Source organism: Bactrocera oleae, chromosome 6, assembly GCF_042242935.1.
Source record: "Bactrocera oleae isolate idBacOlea1 chromosome 6, idBacOlea1, whole genome shotgun sequence".
Taxonomy (NCBI): Eukaryota; Metazoa; Arthropoda; class Insecta; order Diptera; family Tephritidae; genus Bactrocera; species Bactrocera oleae.
In genome coordinates this window covers 7,499,790-7,520,626 of record NC_091540.1, presented here as the reverse complement: position 1 = coordinate 7,520,626, position 20,837 = coordinate 7,499,790, and the positions used below count along the sequence as shown (strand labels likewise).

At 34.3% G+C, this 20,837-nt stretch overlaps 3 long non-coding RNA genes across 3 annotated transcripts; 1 reads left to right on the top strand and 2 right to left on the bottom strand.

Annotated features, from left to right (window-relative positions):
- Window positions 1-1,184: 1,184 nt before the first annotated feature.
- LOC138857667 (uncharacterized) lies at window positions 1,185-4,658 on the bottom strand. The gene is made up of 3 exons (XR_011396863.1): window positions 4,581-4,658; window positions 3,906-4,038; window positions 1,185-3,826 (listed from the first exon to the last, which is right to left on the bottom strand). It is a non-coding gene; the product is annotated as an uncharacterized lncRNA (long non-coding RNA).
- A 1,086-nt stretch (window positions 4,659-5,744) lies between these two features.
- On the top strand, window positions 5,745-8,190 carry LOC138857668 (uncharacterized). The gene is made up of 2 exons (XR_011396865.1): window positions 5,745-6,323; window positions 6,699-8,190. It is a non-coding gene; the product is annotated as an uncharacterized lncRNA (long non-coding RNA).
- Window positions 8,191-11,027: 2,837 nt separating this feature from the next.
- LOC118680056 (uncharacterized) lies at window positions 11,028-11,411 on the bottom strand. The gene is made up of 2 exons (XR_011396864.1): window positions 11,332-11,411; window positions 11,028-11,276 (listed from the first exon to the last, which is right to left on the bottom strand). It is a non-coding gene; the product is annotated as an uncharacterized lncRNA (long non-coding RNA).
- Window positions 11,412-20,837: the final 9,426 nt, after the last annotated feature.

The window sequence follows — 20,837 nt, the reverse complement described above, 5'->3', positions numbered from 1 at the left end:
GTTAGGAAGGTTGTTTTAAATTTATTTTTTTCTTATTATTTTATACAAAAATTAGAATCGTTTAGTATTTTATGTAATGTTTTATTTTTCGTTAATATATTAATTCAATTTTTATTTTTTCTATTTATTATTTGTTTCCTAAAAATTAAGCTGAAATGGTATGAATGCTGTTATAAATATTTTTTTTCGATATTATTTAATACAAAATTACATTTTTTCTTATTTGTACTTCTTTATGAAAACTTTCCTCAAAACCAAGGTACGAGGGTGGTTCTAAAATAAATTAGATATTCTTTTTACTATTATTTCAGATATAATTTAAGTTTATGACTTGATTGCTTTCTTAAAAAAAAAAGTTGAGTTGGTACTAGGGTGGCCCTAAAGTATTAAAAAACTTAAATATTTAATTTTCAAGTTTTTTCTTTTATATGACTTCGCAAACTTAAGGCTACATTTTTCCGAGGCTTTAAATGTTTAGTGCAACCTTAATATTTTTTGATAATTTTTGATAATGAGCGGTTTCTTGGTGCGAAAAGGACGGGTGTACAACTTCAGATCTATATCTCAAAAACTGAGGGACTAGTTCGTATATAAATAGACGGACGGACAGACAGGCGGACTTTGCTAAATTAAATCAGCTCGTTAGGCGATCATTTATATATACACTTTATAGGGTCTCTGATGTTTTCTTTTGGCTGTTACAAACACCGTGGCAAACTGAATATACCTTGTTCAGCGTATTTGTTTTCCAAAATTTTTAAGTTAAACAATATCTTTCAAAAATGTTTTTCGAAATATTATATATCGACGAAATTAGATTTTTCAAACTCATTAGTTTCATGTTTGAGAAAAGAGACTCCGACTTTGGATATTATCGGGTATTTATACTATTTAGTCTGATGAGTTTTGGTGGAACGTTCGAAAACTAAACAATTTCGGTGAAATTTTGCTAACGAATTAAGTTTGGTCTAAATGTATAGAAGTTAAAGCTTTCAAGACATATTATATAGAATATATGTAAATATCTTTCGTTCAAAACTAGAAAAAGACACATAAGTTGACTGCTTTGCAATTAAGTAATTTATAATATTTAAACCTCTATAACACTCTCAAATCCATTTTTATATAATATAATATTTGCAGCATTTTTATTCGCCGCGCTTCTACATAAATAAATATATTCATAGTTACATATGTTTCTCTTTATTGCTATTGTTGCTTTTCCACTCGGTCTACTAGTATTTCTACTTTTACTTCACATGTCCTAAATATTTCCTCACACAAATACACAGCCACACACTAGCATATATAAATACATATAGAAGTGTGCTCTCACGCATAAACACAAGTGGATACTTGCTCTCCATATAAATACTCGTACTCTTTACCTTTTGCAAATGTGAATGCTTTTTGCTAATATCCTTTTGATGTCTTAAAAGGCAGAAAATTACTTAACGCTTGTATGCAGATACGCACAAGTAGCTCACAGCGCTGGCTGCTAGGCTACCAAATGCACACATATAACATTAATTTATGTATATTTGTATGTATATTTCATATAATTGCAACATATTTGCGGCGTGTGAGTGAAATTTTGCGCTCAGTTGCGTCTCTGCCGAGTAACTGTACCGATTATGCTGGCTGTATCGGTGGCAGCTGGTTTTATTTTAATTTATTTATATTTAGTTTCAAACTTGTTTGCAGTTATTTGTATTTAATTTTTATGAAACTTAGTAGCTTAAAATTTTAAGAATTCATAAAATAATGTGCAAGTGTTTTGAACGTCATTAAAAGCCGATGAATTCCCGATATCCTCAATTATATCTTATATAACAGCTCTCCACTAGCATGATCTTTTTAATGTTGGAAAAGAAAATACTTATAGTGGATAGTAAGTTGTCAACTATTTAGGCTCCTCAGAACCAGGTTGTGATATGTGATATTCAACACACAATGCTCAGTCTCATATCAAAGATTCTGTCAGTTGATTAAAAGACCAAAAGAGATTCTATTAATTCCAGAAAAACACATTCACAAGTAACCAAACCTTTTATTCTCTTGGTCTAATTCTTTAAGCTCACAATATTTATACCAAAAATATCATAAAGGTTGTAAAAAATGTTGTTGTAATACAAATTATTATATAATTAAATTTTACGAGCACTCATTTTATTTTTTAAAGCAACTTTTCTAATGTTATAAATATATATTCATAAATAAGATAAATTAATAAAATGTTTTAGACATAATAAAAAAAAAAACTTAAATATATTCTGTTTCTTTTTTCGTTAAATTTTTTCTGTAGTTTAATACGTCTGCTATGGCCGTTGATTTATTTATTATATTTTATTATATCAGCTCGCTTCAATACTTTGTTTTTTAATTGTGAAAAACAAAACACTTTTACGTTTCCAATATCGTTGTCAATAGCAAAGTGGTTGTAATATCTCAATATGTCACATCTGTTCGTTACAATCTTCCTCACATAAGAAAATCGGTATTCGAAACAGAAGCAGGCTCGGAAATATTGCGTCTGTGACTTATCTCTACTAACCAGTTTATATGCGCCAAACGTCTCATGAGCGCGTAATTCTTTTCTACCCGGTTGAGGCATTTTAGGCAAATCGCTTTCGGCAATGAATCGGTTGGTGATATTTTAATTGGCACGTATTTATTAACTTTCTCCACTAAGTTCAATTTCTTGCCGCGATTACCAAATATGTGGATAACCACGCGGCTCAGCGCGGTGCATAAGCGACAAACGAATCCCGGTATGCGCGCTTTACGTATGCTACCCATTTTAGTGCGCTGCTACTAATATCTATGAAGTGTAGGTGTTAAAAGCACATAAGCAGACTGCGGCAAATTTATGAAGATTGCTTATGTTTTATAGTTTTTAAATTGCACTACTTTAGGTTTCGGTCTACCGTGATTGAGTATATTTTAACAACTAAAGAGTTTGTTAAGTTTTGCGATGTAAAAAGGCGGGCTAACCTTGAGCAGATGTAATTATTATGGAAGGTAATGAAAACAATGGTAGGCAGGTAGCAAAGTGATGTATTGTGAAATTTTATTTCTAAATTTGTTTTGTGTAACTCTTTTTGCCAACATAGTACTTACTTGGAAAAAAAATGATTTAATTAAAAGAAAGGGAGTTAATAGCCAGCGATGCTCAACTCAGTTGGTTTTTTCTTTGTGTCAGCGCAATACTAGTTTATTAAGCTGCAGCAACAATACGGTAGTTTTAGATTTAAGAGAAGAGATTACTGAAAGTTTTAAATAATTTTGTTGATAGGCACCTCCGCACATTCGACATGTTGAGCACCCAAGGCTTACAAATTTTTGTATATAAAAAAGGGAAGCATTCAACAGCTCGTCGAAAACGCTATAATTCACATATTTCGGTATGTAGGTACCTGGGTGAATATTATCTCATTGAAATCATTCTTTCAGGCTCGATATAATACTTACTGAATCACTATTGTTTATACATTGTAATTATATTCTGAACAGGGTATATTAAGATTCTTACGAATTATGTTACAGACCGATATATAAATCATCAGCTCACGTCCTTTTCTCCCCAAGAAGTAGCTCATTTGTCGGAATGGCCGATATCGGCATACTATGGCATATAGCTGCCATACAAACTGAATGCTCGAAACCAAGTGCTTCTTTTGAAAACTTTTTCATTTATCAAGACATCTTCACGAAATGTGGCGTGTAGTATTGTCCAAGGCAATGGCACAATCTCTCAAGAAAGTTTTCAGATCAGATTACTATAGCGCAAATCTGCCATACAAACTCACCAATCAAAATCAGGGTCCTGTAAGAAATATTTTACATAACATATTACATAAATGCTTAGCTAGGTAGTATACTATGAGATTTATAAATATCAATACCTTTGAGATTCGAGATTAGCAAATTTTTGTTTGGTGAATGTTCATGGTGAATTTTTGAACCTTTAGACATCTGCCAATTCTTTTATTTTCCTCAGCTTCAAGTGGTTTGTGATTTAATGAATGAAAGCTTATTCTTAAAAAAAATTTGATTACAAAAATAGTTCCAATTTTATGAAGTTAAATGGTCAAACGACTTTAAACAATTTTTAACAGCTTGTGGGGATCAAGAAAAGCATTACTTTACCGTTATTTTAAAAATTTTGAATTAAAGTCCAGCTCCGACAAGAAATTTGATAAAAATGTACGTCCTTTTCAGTATTCAACTAATGCATATGGAGAAAAGCGAAGGCAAAATTCAAAGGCAAAGGAACTTCTTTATAAATTATATTTCGCTGATTTTACTCTCTTAGAAGGAAGGATCCAATTCGTGAATTTAGAAGAAAAACTAATCAAATAATTTTTTGCAAGTATAGTATATTATTTTTTATTACATGTACATTTATAGAGGCTCACATTAACCATTTATATATATAAATATCTGCAATCACACACATTTCTTTAAACAAAATTAAATTTTTACCTCTCCACTTGCTGTTAAAGTAATCAAAAGCCGCCGAACTGAGTCTGTTTGAGTATGGCAAGTGCAGAAAAAATAAACAATTGCGCTTTGCTTACATTTTGGGGGCTTACAATAGAAAATCGATTTGTGCTTTCAATGGACAAATGCGCCTTTGCGCCGCCAAATATGCCAGCCGACAGCCGAAATATGTTCGAGTCAACAGTAGACGTTGTATCTGCACTGTTGTTGTTGCCGCCAATGTACCGTTGATCAGTATAATTGTTGCTATGTACCCGCTATGCTCTACACCGGCACAGCAAACTTAAATACGTCGCAGTTGTTGTTGTTGTTGGTGTTGTGAAGCCTTCATTCCAAATATTTCATCTGTGGTTGAGTTTGATTGTGAAAGGATTTTGTAAATTGCTGGCACCAGCGCCAAGCTATAAATACCAGCGAGCATACATGTATTGCAGCATGCACACACATACACACACACCGACAGTTGAATACTCATGCTCATTTACCAGCTGTTACGGAATGGCATAGCTGTGAGAGGCCAAGCGGGCCAAGTGCCTCTTACGTCGGCAACCAGCATCAGCGCTTATGCGGACAACGGCTGGTATGTGTGTGTGTGTGACTCAAGTATCACAGGCCAAACCAACAACAATAGCAATAACCAAACTTATGACGGCGCGCTACAACGAAATCAAAGGATTTGCTGTGGTTATCAAAAAGTATGGCGCGGCTTACACACGAGTGTGAGTGTATCAAAGGCACCGTTTTACCGCGCGTAGCATTGCCAGACAAAAGTGGCGAGTACACGGCATTGTGACGATGATTGTGACTCAAAAACGCAAATTATGAGCATATTTGCGACTGGTAATGCTGTGTTTTGAGAGCTTTTGATGTATTTGATCGGCTATGTGCCGGTCTGCTGGTTTATTCGTGCTTCCCTGGGTTACATGGAAACATTTTGAGCAGTAAATAAGGAATATATTCGTCGCACTGCGCATTAACTAAAAAAGGCGGTCAACTGCTTATGTAGGATTTTTAAGTCGTCGCGCACATATTCATGTCTTTACAGGATTCTACTTAGACTAATACTATCAGTCAGGATCGTAAAAGTCGAGAACAAGTAATAATGCGATGAAAGGCGGTGATTCAGTGGATGATCATTACACCGCGTTAGCGTCGGTGAGATTAGTTGAGCGCTGAGGAGAGCCGGTGAAAGCTTTGAGAGGCAAAAAAAACCGGATAGAAACCGAGGAGAGCCAGTAAGAACTACATAGCCTCAGTGTCAGCTGGTAAGAGGTGATGAGAGCTGAAGAGAATCGGCGAGAATTAGTGAGCACTAAAGAAAACGCGCTGGAACCAGTGCAGACCGGTGAAAAGCAAAGAGAGACAGTCAGAACTAAAGAGAAGAGGTGGAAACCAAACAGAGTCGGGGAAAATTAATGAAAACCGAAAGGAGCCGGGAAAGGTAGTGAAAATAGGCGAAAACCAAAGTAAGCTAATGAGATCCAGTGAACGCTAGAAAGTATTAAAAAGTAAAAGCACTTGAGATCCAAAGGAAACCGGCGAAAATCAGTAAGAACATTTGAGAAATAGTGAGGATCAAAGGGAAGTAAATAGAACTAATGAGAGCTGGTGAGAATAGAGAAGGGGCAGTGACGGCTGGTGATAGGTGATATAGTGAGATGAGGTCAAAACCAAAGAGAGCTAGTGAGAAGAAAGGCGGTTAGAATCGAAGAGAGCCAATAAGTGACAGTAAGGAGAGAGCCGGTGAGAACCAAAGAGAACAGTGAGAACCGAAGATTGCTATTGAGAGTTAGTGAGAGCCACACAAATGTATCAATAAGGTCTGTAGATACTGAAGTTAGATCATTAAGGTAATTTTTTTCGTGCAATAGAACTTAGGATAAACATCAAGATTCTATAAAAAAAGATTCTGCAAAACTTGTTGGTTTAGAAAGTATAGCATGTACAAACTTATTGCTGACTTTAGAGCGCAATGAAAAACAATTCAGTGTCACCAAAATGAGATGGTTTATCAGGAATCTCGTCAAAACCATTGGTATTTCACTTATATACTCTCATTTAGTTTGCATTTCTACGTTGTTATAATTAAGACTCATTATCATTATTATAAGCTTATAAATTTAAGAAAGCATGCTTCTCTGCTAATAATTATCTTACTTCCACTAAATTAATAAGAAAATATTTGATTTCCACAGGCGCGCTAAGTTTAAATAAACACAGGAAGGCGAGAGGAGCTTTTGAATAAACAAGATATTGCCATAAAGTAATTTGAGCGCCTTAAGCGGTGTACGAAAACAAGACGGAAATACACACACACACACACAGTTACCCGCATTGCATAATCGAAAAGCAAGGCTGTTAAGTTAATTAAATGAATACGCAAAAGGCCAATAAATAAACTCGAAGATAAACAGTGTTTAAAGCGAATATGTACAAATTGCGAACTTTATATATACTTTATACATATGTATATTGGATAAGCACATGTATAGATGTACATATATATGTATGTATGTGTTACAAATACAGCTGAGTATGCGTGAGCAAAGAGTTGGCAACTTTTAAGTGTAAGAAATTAATAAAATTCATTGCTGGCCCGCGGTGTTGAAAATGCACAGAGCAGCCATAATAAAGTAAATGAATTATTATGCAAAATTCCGAAAACAACAACAAAGTAACTGTAAAATAAATGCTAAGGAAAAAATAGTAAAAAAAATAGCGCAGCACAATATTTTCATTAACAATTTGCTAGCACTTAATTACTAAAAAATATGCGCAATGGGGGTATACCCTGCTGCTGCTGTTCACATATTTACAAATAAACAGATATATACTTACATATGTATATATAGGGTGTATAGCAAATGAGTGACCAAACGACTTTTCTCACGCTGTTGCCTGCTGCAAGGCGTGGGTTATACACACATACTACAATATTTCATTTCGGTGAGCTTGAGTGCGGCTAGATAGGGGTAACAGGGGTGGTCCAAGTTATTTATTTGCCCTTTGGCTATTCGGCGAAACAATTTGCATATTTAAGTTTTGCACAAAATGAAAACATTTTAATTTGCGCTACTTTTTACTGCTGCCACTGCTGCTTTTACTGCCGCTGCTCGAGCTGAGTGTGAGCAAAGACGTTGTTAGTTCGTTCATTTGCCGTCTCTTATAGATTTTAATGCATTTTATGCACACAAATACAGTCGGCGCTTAGCTTGTAAGTTCTTGGACTTACATATAGTAGTTACTCCGCTTTGGACTTAGGCAAACACACACACACACACAATTGGCTATTTGAATTTATGGCATTGCATTGAGTTGGTAGAGTGAAGAAGCGTATGGATTGCCAATCTAGCAATCTGGTAGCTTATGGGGGGTGCACTGAGTTGAACCATAAACCAGTATACGTTGGCAGCACTTAAAGTAGGAAATGAAGCAATAGTTTTCAACGAAGAAATTCATTAAGAAAAAATAAATAAAATAAAAATAAAAAAATTTGGAATTTTTTGAAGTTGCTCCAAAAATTTTACTGCACTTATACAAGTACGTAAATATTTACTTATATATCTTATAGCTGGTAGCAAGCATATATTCATTGTGATCGACATTTTTGTGGTCATTCTTGTTTGAGTTTTTACAGTATTCTTAGAATTCCTTGGTATTAATAAACTTTATGAAATATTTTTATTATTTGTTTTTTGATTTATTTTTCCTGTCAATAACATTTATTAACGCGGTTCAGCGCAACTTCAAGGATGCAATAATTTTCCATCGTTTATTAAAATCTCCATCGCAGTTGCAGAGCTGAAACATAGAAAATCGGAAAGAAAGAGTTTAATACAATAATATATTTCTATGCAATACTGAAATATTTCAGCACAATAATATAACTAAAAAAATAAAATTCGTACTACCAAAGTAGTTGAAACATTTCTTGTACGCATTAATAGATTAAATCGCAATTATTGACACTGTCATGTTTTATTTTTATAACACATTTTTTTCATATTTTGTATATATGAATTCAGAATATATAAAAAAGAGTTACAACTATGATTTTTTCAAAAATAAATATTAAAACCTTCTTAAAAAGCATGAAATTAAGATATTTTCCCAGCATCACAATGTTGGGTGTGCGACTTAGCTAAAATATGCCTAAATGTAGGCAAGTATTTAGCGTATATCGGCAAAAAGTGACGTCCTTAAAAAATAAGTGCCAGTGTTGCCTATTTTGGTTAAATCTTCGAATAAAATAATTATTTAAACGATGCTTGCCAAAAATAGATTCTAGTTGCTATATTCAAAGTTTGCTTAACTGAGTATCACTTTTGATAAGCAAAAAACCAACAGTAACCTTACTACACGGAAAGTTTGGCACTACTTTCGGTTGCTCTCCATCAACTCTAGTTTCCAGCTACCAGACCACTATAGCGTCTTTCAAGCGGAGGTGGCTGACGTCAACGTAGCGGTAGAAATTTTATTTCGAAGTGCAATATCCTTCAGAGAGATGTGCATTAACTTCGATAGCTGAGTGGCTTGAGCTCGCTAACTGTGGTCTCAAAACTAGTGAAGGCGTTTTTGACTTCATAAGCGACAGCTTGAAACCTTTTCTATATTAGACTTGGCTGTTCGGACACAGTGGAATCGCTGGAAACTACAAAGCAGCTTGCTAGGGAGAGCATTCTTACCCCAATTTCATGCCATTGGAAGCGAATCGTTGGATGTCCTCTTGCGTTCTAGCGCTGGACTTATGGACCTCAATGCATCCACTTTTGTGCAGTCTCCTCGCTGTTATGGGTTAGAAAAACTATCTTAACTGCTAATGAAATACTTTTAGGTTACGTAGCCCAAAAAGGTTTAGATTTATAAGAAATTAAGGACCGACATCACTTTGTAGAAACTTCTAAGACTGTCTAGGCAAAGGTTAAGGCTTCTACAACCATAGAAGTTTAGGTAATTTGGGCTAAATCCTACTAGTAAATTACTAGAACCACGTACTCATATTGACTTGAGGTGAATTTAAAAGTATTACAATACTTAGGTACATTTTCAACACAAATTGCCTTGGGTTTCAGATAAATGTTGCTAGAATAGGAACTAGCCTGTAATAATTTTACATTCAGTAAAATTCCGTGAAATATTTCGACATATGTTTTTATGACTAAATGGTAAGAACTGTTGAAAAAAAGTAATAACAACACCGCACCATTACATTGTCAGATATAATTGCGTGGGAGCTTTTAAGCTTGCAAAAACAACTGTGTTTGCCGCAGCAATTAATAAAAGCCACTTAAGCGCACAGTGAAGCGCGTAAATGCGCAGCCCAAACAATCAAGCACACACACACACGCATAACGAATTGTCATAAACAAACAAATAGGATACAAGGAGAATACAAGCAAACAACAACAACAACAACACATTTGATGTAAAAAAATGAAATTTACAAGCTGTGGTTGTTATTTTTGTTGTCACCTAGTGTTAACAATAATTAACAAAAAGTATCTGCTGTCCTTGCCGCAGTTGAGTAATTTGTTTATTATTGCTCATACGCCATGTCGCACCAAAGTTATGCGGACGCTTTCGCTATTAAATGGCTTTTATGTTTACGCGCGCTGTTATTAGTCATTGTTGTTATTTATATATTACTTTTAAATGTTGTTTTTGTTCTTGTTAATGCCATTGCTATTTGATGTTGTTGTTGATAGCATAACGATTTGTTGTTGTTGTTGATGACATTACGATTGTTTGTCTTTGTATGACATTTTTGTTTTTGTTTTTTTTTTTCCACTGACTTCAATGTCCGTCTGCATAACCTTTTAATGCCATTATTCCAGCGCACTATTGCGCCCAACCTACGCTCGCATACACTTTCAATATTGGCGCACAGCAGCCTCCACTCTCGTCTCGCTAGCTTGCTAGTTATACTTGGCATTGTGGGTATTTATTTTAATGTCGCCTCTACTTTGTGCTCTTCGCTCTGTTTTTTGTCGCCTCCATTGTCAGTGTTGTTGTTTTTCCAGCCGCAATCGCGCGCGCGCGCGCAATTTTCAACTTAATGACGCTTCAGCTGCGTATATTTTTTTTAATAGCCACGGTCAACAACTTTCCGCCTTGACGTAGGCCAACAAACATAGCCAACTGCATTTGTCGTCTGCGGCGCTCGTTTGCTCGCCAAGCCTTGGCTTGGCTGGGGTGAAATTAACAGCGTGCGCAAAGCGAAAAGTTTATGCACACATATGAGCTTTTAATTGCAATTTAATGGGCGGTCATTTATTATCTAGAAGCCGCTTGCCGAACCCAAGTTGCGCCATTGTGAGGCGGTGTGGTGTTGCGAAGGAAATATTCGTTAAAATTTAAAATTGAAATTTTCGAATATTTTAAGTGTATAAGAAAAAATACCATTTCCACTGGATGGCGCTCTGATTACGCTCCTGGAAGATTTGAAGCAAATCAAAAAAACAATATCTTCCACGAGGTGGCGTTCTGGTGGTTCACCTGGAAGATTTAAATTATATCAAACACTATTATTTTACACCACGTGACGCTCTGCACAAAATGTATTCGAAAAGGATCACTAATTGTTACCTGAAATGGGTAGGAAAGTCTATAAATAAGTATACAATTATAAGAATTACAAAAGAACAGTTAGAATTTAGGGTTGCCTGCTTAAGAGGTTATATCCACTTGTGAATTTCAAAAAACAATAGTTGACGCATATATGTATATCGAATCTACATATATTTGAAAATAGTCTCCGATAATTTGAAATTGATCTGGAAATAGTTTCGGAGTAATGAGCGCATTTATAAGCATTATTTTTTTACTTACCAATTATCTGGCTATCAAAACTTTAAACGGTGTATACAAAATCGGTGAACGAAATTTCTCCGAAGCGGAAGGGCCGTTCGGTCTGCATACAAGTAGATATGTTTGTCGGGTGGATTTAAGAAATAAGAATTATGATAATAGTTTCGAGTTTTAAGCCACTCTTAAGTCTAAAACGTATTTTCGTAAAAATCTCCATCTTGCTCCTGGAAATCGGCTTGAACCAGCTTTTTCTATTTCGCAAGTAGATATAGCCCCTTTAAGTATGCTTGAGCAAAATTGTTTTTCACTATGTGGCGCTCTGGCTGTTCGCCTGGAAGATACAAAGTATATCAAAATGTATTAGTAGGTGGCGCTGTGGTCAAAATGTTTATAAAAAGAACAATTAAGTATTAGTTTCTGCTGAAATGTATATCTTTTCCTGCTTTAAAAATAAATTAATTGCCACTTGATTTTGTTAGAAAAATCCATAAGTAAAATTCTCAATCATAGCCTAAGAATTATAAGGTTCAAGGATTCACACTTAGATTTCAGTTGTAAGTAAACGAAAATCTGCTTGAGTTATACATAGATTGAGACTAAACATGTCAATAGTGAAAGTTTAAATTTAAAAAATTGGAGAAAATCCATTTTATTTTATACAGTTTACTTATAACGGTTTCAAATTCAAAATTACTGTAGCAGTTCAAAGTCTTAAAAGCCAGTTTTGAGATTAAACTTCGAGTGATGAAAACTTTAAAGTACAAAAAGAAGAGGGTCAGGAAGTTATCAGTCTCCAATTTGCCACTTATTTAAACTTAACGTTTTTGAATACAAAATTTTAATACTACGGCTTGACATTCTTAAGACTACAGCTATTATTAATTCCATAAAATTTAGGAATTTCTTGATATATTGTACTAAATTTTTACAAGATTTTTGTCGCACTTTTCCACCCTAAAATGCACCACCGTGCGTAGACAATGCAAATACAATAACACTTAGTGCAAGTTTAAACGGCCCGCTGTTTTCTGTAGGCCTGCAAATAGCACTTGTCGCACTTTTAAGCACCACAGCGCTAGGTTCTACGCCAACTAGTAACGTGTCGGCCATGGCTTCCGCTTCCCTAGTCTTGCGCTACATAAATGCAATAAGCGTTAATGAACCAAAAAGTTGTTACCTTCAATGTTTTTGGCATGGCCAGCACCATTAAGCGCAAAATATATACGAGTATACATATATGTATATTTATATGTAGACACGCCTACACACACTCACATATTTACAAAGCGTTATATGGGTATACCAGCACCCACATGCTCCTACTGTGCACTGCAGCTGGTTAAAACGTGGAAAACCTCACCCATTGCTCTCCATACACACAACTATTTCAATACACACACACACATATACATAGCTATATGCACATTTAATATATGCAAATTCCAACGCATTACACATGCATTGCCGTGCATTTTGCATTTTAAGTTAAAAGTTGAAAGCGCTTTTACACAGTGTTTTAATTTTCAAGATAAACATAATTTTTGTCTCCGACACTTAAAGTGCACAACCCAAAAGTTTACGGACGGTGCGATGGCAGCATGTGCTCGGCATGCGTGCATCAGTGTGTGTATGCACCCAAAAATGCTTTTTTTATTTAAAAAATACTTTTTTTTTACAACAATGTGATAAAATTGCTGCAATTTACGCGTGAAGTTGCATTAACGGCGCAGCTGAATTATATTTGTTTGCGAATATTTTTGTTCTTCAACTTTTAATAGTTGTGGCTTCTTCGCCGCCAAAATGTTGCGCATAACTTTAGTCAGTTGTGTGCGTTAATAAACCGGAAAGGGGTTTATGTGCTTTGAAAACGCATTAACGCATTTTAATGGAGATGAGTGTTGTGGCTGTTAATCAGCTTCGGAGAGTGCTTGTTGCCATAGGAATAACATGGAGGAAACAGTAGCTGAGAGCTTAAAGAATATACATTTAATCAACTTCTTGGTATTTCAACAGCTGCTGGGTTTCGAAGAGCTTAAAGAATTAATATTACACAGGTTATTTTAACTGAGAGCGGAAACAAACTTGTTCGAGATAATCTTTTACAGCGAACACAATTATCCTGGAAGCGTTCTGGTACAACTTAAATAGATTATGGCTTCGTGCCAACGCTACAAGTTTTCTATTAAGAAAACTAGAATGCCTTATTTTATAAATCTAATAAAATGCGGTTTTTTTAATTAGACTCAACAACAATTTTGATTACTTTCCGCACTTCAATGGAGTTTAAGCCCATTTTAAATTCGCTTCTGGCAGAATTTTCAACCAATCATAATCATGCTCATTTTACCTGGGCTCCTTCAATGATTATTTTATTGACTGGAGAAGACCCTCAAAAAGTAGATTGACACCCATCACCTTTTAACGATTTCATAGCCAAGTTCTCTGCGAAACTCATATGGTTATGCAGAATGGCGTTGAGCACAACCATAAGCTCTGTCCAAAATTGGGAAGAACCTCTCCGAGCTGTTCAATACCAGACGAAGTTTTAGACAGTGTGATTTCTTCTCGTCATTATATTGAATGTTGGATAAGTTGATCTCTCTCTCTAGACGTACATAAATTAAGCGCTATAAGTGTCGAATTATTCGTGTCCTACAAGTATCTTGTGGCGCAGAAGTATGTAAATTGACGAACAGAGATGGGAAAGCACTCAAAGTATTCGAGAGAACTGTTCTGCGCACGATTTTTGAAGTCGTTCGCGTGAGTTACGAAGAAGATGCAACCACGAACTGTATGAACTCTACGGCAACATGTATTTAGTTAAGCGCAAAAAAAATTTAACAAATGCGCTGGTTAGGCGATTTTGTACACATGGAAGACGACGATCTAGCGAAAAGCTTCTTAGATATGACGTCCATGGATGGACAACAAAAGCAAAGGCGCTCAAGCAACCAATGAAAGGACTAAGTGTATAGGGTAGTGCCAAAAAAGAATAGGATAATGATATATTTCTGTACTTTCCTTCCAACAGCTTTTACTCCATTAAGTAAAGTAAGAGAAGTCATAAACATTGAAATGAGGAGTTGGGCCTATATACAAGGCTCAGTTTTCTGTCTCTAGAGTCTGCCTGGAAATGAAATAACTGATGAGACTGCCAAAAGTGCCTGAACTACTTTCTTCTTTTAACCTTTAATGATGATATAATAGATTACAAAATCTTGCAGAAGGATCTAAATTTATGCCTTAAGTTGTACTTAACTGACTTTTCTTAAAGAGTGTCAGTAAAAATTTTTAATTTCAAAAACAGATTTATTGTTTTCGTTTATGAATTAACCATGAGCAATAATTTTAAATAATTACATGAAAAGCTTTAAGGCAAGTGCAAAGACTAATTTCTAAATAATTTAAGACATTTCCTAACGCATTCGATAACAATAAATATAAGCATGTTTGTGTGTTTATATAAATGTAAATATTCCCAAATATTTTACTAATTATTTTGACACCTTTTCAGCGCTGCTGTTCACAACAACTCCGTTCATAATCAATATAAGCTACTTATATACATATGTATATATACATTATATATTAGATATGTGTATATATATATACACTAGGGTGGGTCAAAAAACTGAATTTTTTTCTTTTTGTTTGGTGCTCTGAAAAATAGGTTCTTAGATGCTTCTACGAAAAGCTCTGCAAGTATGAGCTCTTACAGTTATCGATTTTTTTCGTATTATCGATAGAAAAATTCATATCTCGCTTCCAACTACCTGAAAAAAGATTTTGTTTTATTAGTCTTCTAAGAAATTCAATGCTTTACAAAATGGTTTCTTACGATTTTTTCGAAAACCTAACCGTTTAAGAGATATTAACGGTTTAAGTTGAAGGCAATTTTTTTTTCATTTGAATTTTATAACTCAGTGAAAAAAAATCATTTTAAATTGCAAAACTCACAGTTTTGTCGGAAATTAATTATTCTACAAAAATCATCTGTCTAATTTTTCGATTAAGTTAAGCGTTTACGAGATATCCATCGTCAAAAATCAATGACAATAAAAAGTTATAATATATAATAAAAACAAATTTTTTAAATAAGACAAAATACAGACAATTTTTGTAGAGCATTCCATTTCCTACAAAATCTCTAAAACGAGATACTTTTTCAAGTAGTTGGAAGCGAGATATGAATTTTGCCATCTCATAATAGGAAAAAAATAAATAACTGTAAAGTGGAGGAGCTGCCCGTTACAATTAAGAGCTCCTACTTGGAGCGATTTTAGTAGAAGTGTCTAAGCACCTATTTTTCGGAGTACCAAGTGAAAAAAAAATATTCGTATTTTTTAACGCACCCTAGTATACACATACATATATGTGTGAAGTCTTGAATGAGTGCAAAGCATACGCCATTGTCATTCAAATGCTGTCAATATAAGGCAACATAAGTAAATATATTTACACACGCACACATATATATGTAAATGCAAGCATGCATTTGTTGCGCCAGCATACATTTGCATAAATCAGTTCATTTGCTGTGTAATTGTATCAGGACACAGCCATTTCGTTCAGCACCATTTGTGCCCATTGAAATTAATTGAATTAAATATTATCTACCTTGCAGATGGTTTTCCAGGCAACTCATTTTATTATTTAATTTACGTGCACATATTTTGTCACCGTTTAAATTATGTCAGTAAATTATTACAATTACGTAATATTGCGGTATATGCAGACAATTACATATTAAAGCTGTTAAAATTTTCAATTTGCATTCTACATATGTTTGTATGTACACATGTGTAAATATAAAGATGTATGCTTATTTATTGATGAAGCTCGTAATTATTTTAGTTTTGGCAACTAAATCTGAGAGCTTTGAAATTTTTGAAAAACAAAAAACACAAAACACATAAATTAATGAATAATCATTTATGTTTTGATTAAAATATTTTATGTAGATAGCATATATGTATATATGTAAATGCAACCCTGTCGTTTATTGCATATATTGTCACATTAAAAATTTACATGTTTAATGTATGGCAATATAACGGTTTTAATAAATGTCTAACATGTTTTCGGGAACAATGTGTCATAAGTATGTGCATATAAGTATTTATATGTATCTATATACAATTATTTATATGTACGCGCATATTTGGTGTGTAAATTTTATTTAATTGAAAGTAATATTGTTGCATAAATACATATGTACATATGTGCTTACATACATATATTTACTATATGTGAATATCAAGCAAGTGTGTTAATTTAATATCGAAGAGTTAATGCATCGGAAATATTATGGAGGAAAACAATATAGGTATATACATGTACCTAGTACATGTTACAAGTAGCGGAACGCAATGAAAATTTAAAGTTATGATATGAAAAACCGTTAACTGTAGCTATAAAACCCTCCACAAATACAAAAGATTCCATACAAGAACTTTATTCCGATCGTTTAGTTTGTATGCTCGCTGTAAGTTAGAGTGATCAAATCTTAACAATGTCTTCGAAGATAAGTTTAATAATAATTGATTATACAATAACCCGTGCCAAATTTCGTGACAATATCTCGTCAAACGAAAAATTTTTCCATGCAAGCACTTCATTTCGATCGTTCAGTTTGTATAACAGCTATATGCTATAATCGTTTGATATCGGCGGTTTCGATAAAGGAGCAGCTTATTGATTAGAAAAGGACTTGTGCAAAATTTCAGATCAATATCTCAAAAACTGGGGGACTAGTTCGCGTATACACAGATTGACTGACATACAAACGGATATGATATACTTGTATGCATTTTATAGGGTCTCCGACTTTTCCTGCTGGGTGTTACAAACTTCGTGGCAAACTTAATAACATATACTCTGTTCAAGGTATAACAAGAAAAATACGTTTACTTCGATTGGACCAAAGCGCATAATACCAGATACAGGGTTCATTTCTTATAACATAAGGGGATGTAAACTTGATTTTGATCGGTTAGTTTGTATGACAGCTATATGCTATAAAGGTCCGATATGAACAATAAGTTCGGGTATTTAAATCTTCCTTGAAAAATAATTTATGTCAAATTTTGTGCAGGTAACTTGTCAAAAAAAAAAGTTGTCCATACAAAGACTTGAGTTTGATCGAATAGTTTGTCAAACAGTTATATGATATTGTAGGTATTATAGCCTTGCCTTGGACAGTAAGTTATGCAAAACTGCTTGAAGATTTCTTTTAAAATAAAAAAGGTTTGACCGTAAACACCTCAGAAACATGAAAGAGGTCTTCCCAGCAGTTCTACGTCAATGGAAAATCAAGAGAGGCGGGTGGTGGCTGCGCGATTTGGATGTCTTTAGAACTCTCTGGAAAGCCGAGAAACTCGTTACATGAAGTTTTTTTTTTAACCAAATTACGTGTCTAGATACTTCTTCCAAATATATTCAAAATAGTAACTTCCAAATAGGCATGACATTTTGCCACTAAACTACCAAACTTATAGAGTCATTTACAATTTCAATGACACGCAAAATATACGAACAATTTGCAGAATTTTCAACATTTTAAACAGATTACCGTTATTACAGGGCAACGCTGAGGGAAAAAGTTGGAAATTTCAAAAGTCACATCCACATTGTTTAGAGCAGAAGTCATCAAAATATGTGTACATAAAATATGCAAACACTCATACTAATACACGCACACATACGAGCACGAGTATATGCGTCAACACGTTCAAACATTGAAGTGTGCTCACCCGTTCGCTAGTTAAGAGCGTAAAGTCAAAACTTTTTAGCTGGAAAATGGTTACAACAAAGCGTAAAAGCACATTGCCTCTGGTGTATTTTGAAAATTTCCGAAATTGTTTACATTTAGTGAATGCATTTGACAGACATGGTTTGACCTGCTGGGGGCACCACGTGACAGCGTCAGTTTATATCTAATATATACATATGTGTGGTTAATATTTTGTAGACTACGCTTTGCTACGCTAGCGCATTTTCGAAAACTTATTTATGTATGCGCGTATGTGGTGTAGTGCATTTGGCTTTGTTGCGGTGCAGCATGTGTGATGAATTGTGGTTGCGTGTGGCAGGCAGCGTGGCAACTAAGCGCATTTAAATTTGGTGAGTGTCATAATTTCGGCGCAATCGATTGCAATTTAGATGAGTTCGGCGTAGGTTGATGAATTATGGCGAGTGTGCGGAGGATGGTGCTAGGGTTTTTGTATTATTTATTATTTTATGGAGCTGGAAGACAAGCTGTGGAATAGTTTTGTGCAAAAATTAAAATTGATTAAAAATTAAGAGAGCCAAATATTATACTGGATTATATATTAAATTTCAATAAAATACATATTTTTCTCAACATTTAACATAACCATCAAACAGTTTTGGAATATAGGCTCAACTTTATCATCTATTTAGAAGGCAGCAAAAATACAGCAACTGGTTATGAGGTTCATAATTTTTAACACGTTTTGAAGTAAGTATCACCGTTTTAAGGTAAAGTCCATTTCAAAACTATACTTAGAGACTTGTGAGACGTGTATTTTTTTAGAAAAAATTTGTAAGAAATCTAAATTTTTCCGAAAATAGCGTATTATAAAAAGATGTTTAAAAATATTGAAGGTTATTGTGAGAGACCTATTAAAATTCTCTTACTTGGTTTCAGAATTAGATTTTATATACGACGAAATTCGACTAAATTGTGCTCAATATGAAAATAAACCGAATTCATTATACTTCAATGTTATTATTAGTTCCAGAGGTCTACCGAAGCTCTGTGCTTGCAAAAAAAATATTAACGTCCGTATATACTTAGATAGTACCCGAACTATCGAACCATAGCCCGAAGGGACCTACCCTGCACCTAAAGCTTGTATTTCTTCTATGCTGCTGGGAACTTTTAACGCTGCTTCTGAATAGCTAGCTAGAGATTGAGAACAGATTTTTGTTTGCTATGATGTGAGAAACTCTATATGAAATCTTTTCGTATATTTTTGAGCTAAATCTTCAGTCATAAAACAATATCTCTGCTCTGATGCTAAAGAAAATCATGAAACAATAATATAATATTATATTTATAACTATAATGGAAAATTTTACTGTATTTCTTAAACTCAACTTTTGTCAAAATCTTAACCTCAAAAGGATTAGCTTTTGTTTACAGGAACCATATATTGCATGCATTGTATTATAATATCTAAAGCTCCTAAAGAAACTCTCCCAGGTCTATTCCTTTTAAGATTCGTAAAGTTTGCAGTTGAGAGCTTTTGGCTCTCAGAGATCATATATGATGTTAACGCTTCGCACAAATGTAAAGAGTGCCAGCTAAGCTCCAAGGTGCTATGCTACATACCGTGTTTTAAGAATTCCGTTACAGAGTTTTATTAAACTCGCTTGCAACTATAAGTTAGATAGCACTTACTACAGCATATTTTTTATTAAAAATATTGGAAATTGAGATCGAAAGATACTTCTAAGCTTCGAAGAGTGAAGGTTGACTACTTATTATAGAAATCTAAATACTGATCTATTTAGCTTTAAGGATGCATGATCCAAAAATTGGAGTTTACTTTAGACTTTTTTTCTTAAAATAATTTTCTAACCCCAAATTTCCGGCAGCCGAGCTCCATTTTCTCGGCTTCTTACTAAGAATTTTTAAAATAAATTTTCTTGTAGAACTTTTTTTAACCAGCCTTTCGCTTCTTATGCAACAATTCTCTTAAATACCTTCACTCAAACATATGGCAACTCTGGCATAAAATATATTTGAGAGAAAGTGCCAGCAAATGCATAATAATAAAGCGATATCATCATACCACAAAGAATATTCCAAAATTTTAACATTTCATTTTGTGGTTCAACTAAGTCAAATAGCTTGTCCAACGGCAGTTGCTTGTTGACTTAACCCACACACACACAAACACATACGCACAGGGAGAAGATCAAGCACAATTTGGCCTTGCCATAGTCATTGTCAATCGACGGCATATTTGTCCGTCTAAAATTCCATAATTACGCGCATTGCCCGCATACGCCGACGAAAAGCCGAAAAATTTCCGTGTAATAGCAAACTACCACTACATAGACAACAAATACAAATACACATATAAATGCATTTGAGAAATAGTTTTATGTTGCCTATTGGCGCTGAACACAAGCAATATTGTGGCTGGGGGTCAATGTATGTTTGAGTTTGCTCGTGTCTGCGTCTGTGCGTGTGTTGGTGTGAGACTCCGCATTAAATTGCTTTATACTAAAAAGCTGCGCATATATTCCAATTTATCAGCCAAACAATAAACTACATTAACCCCTCTCGCGTACGCAACGATCCTAGCGGCTTTTGCAGCAACAAATACTAATACATACACAAAATAAACTCGCATGCTGTTATATTACACACACATACACAAGTGCGTTTTCGGTAAAGTCAGTTATTTATAGACTACTTTTGGTTTGCTTTTGTATGTATGCGCTTTGCATTTTATTTGCGCGATTTTTGGGTGATTTCCATTTAGAAACGCCAT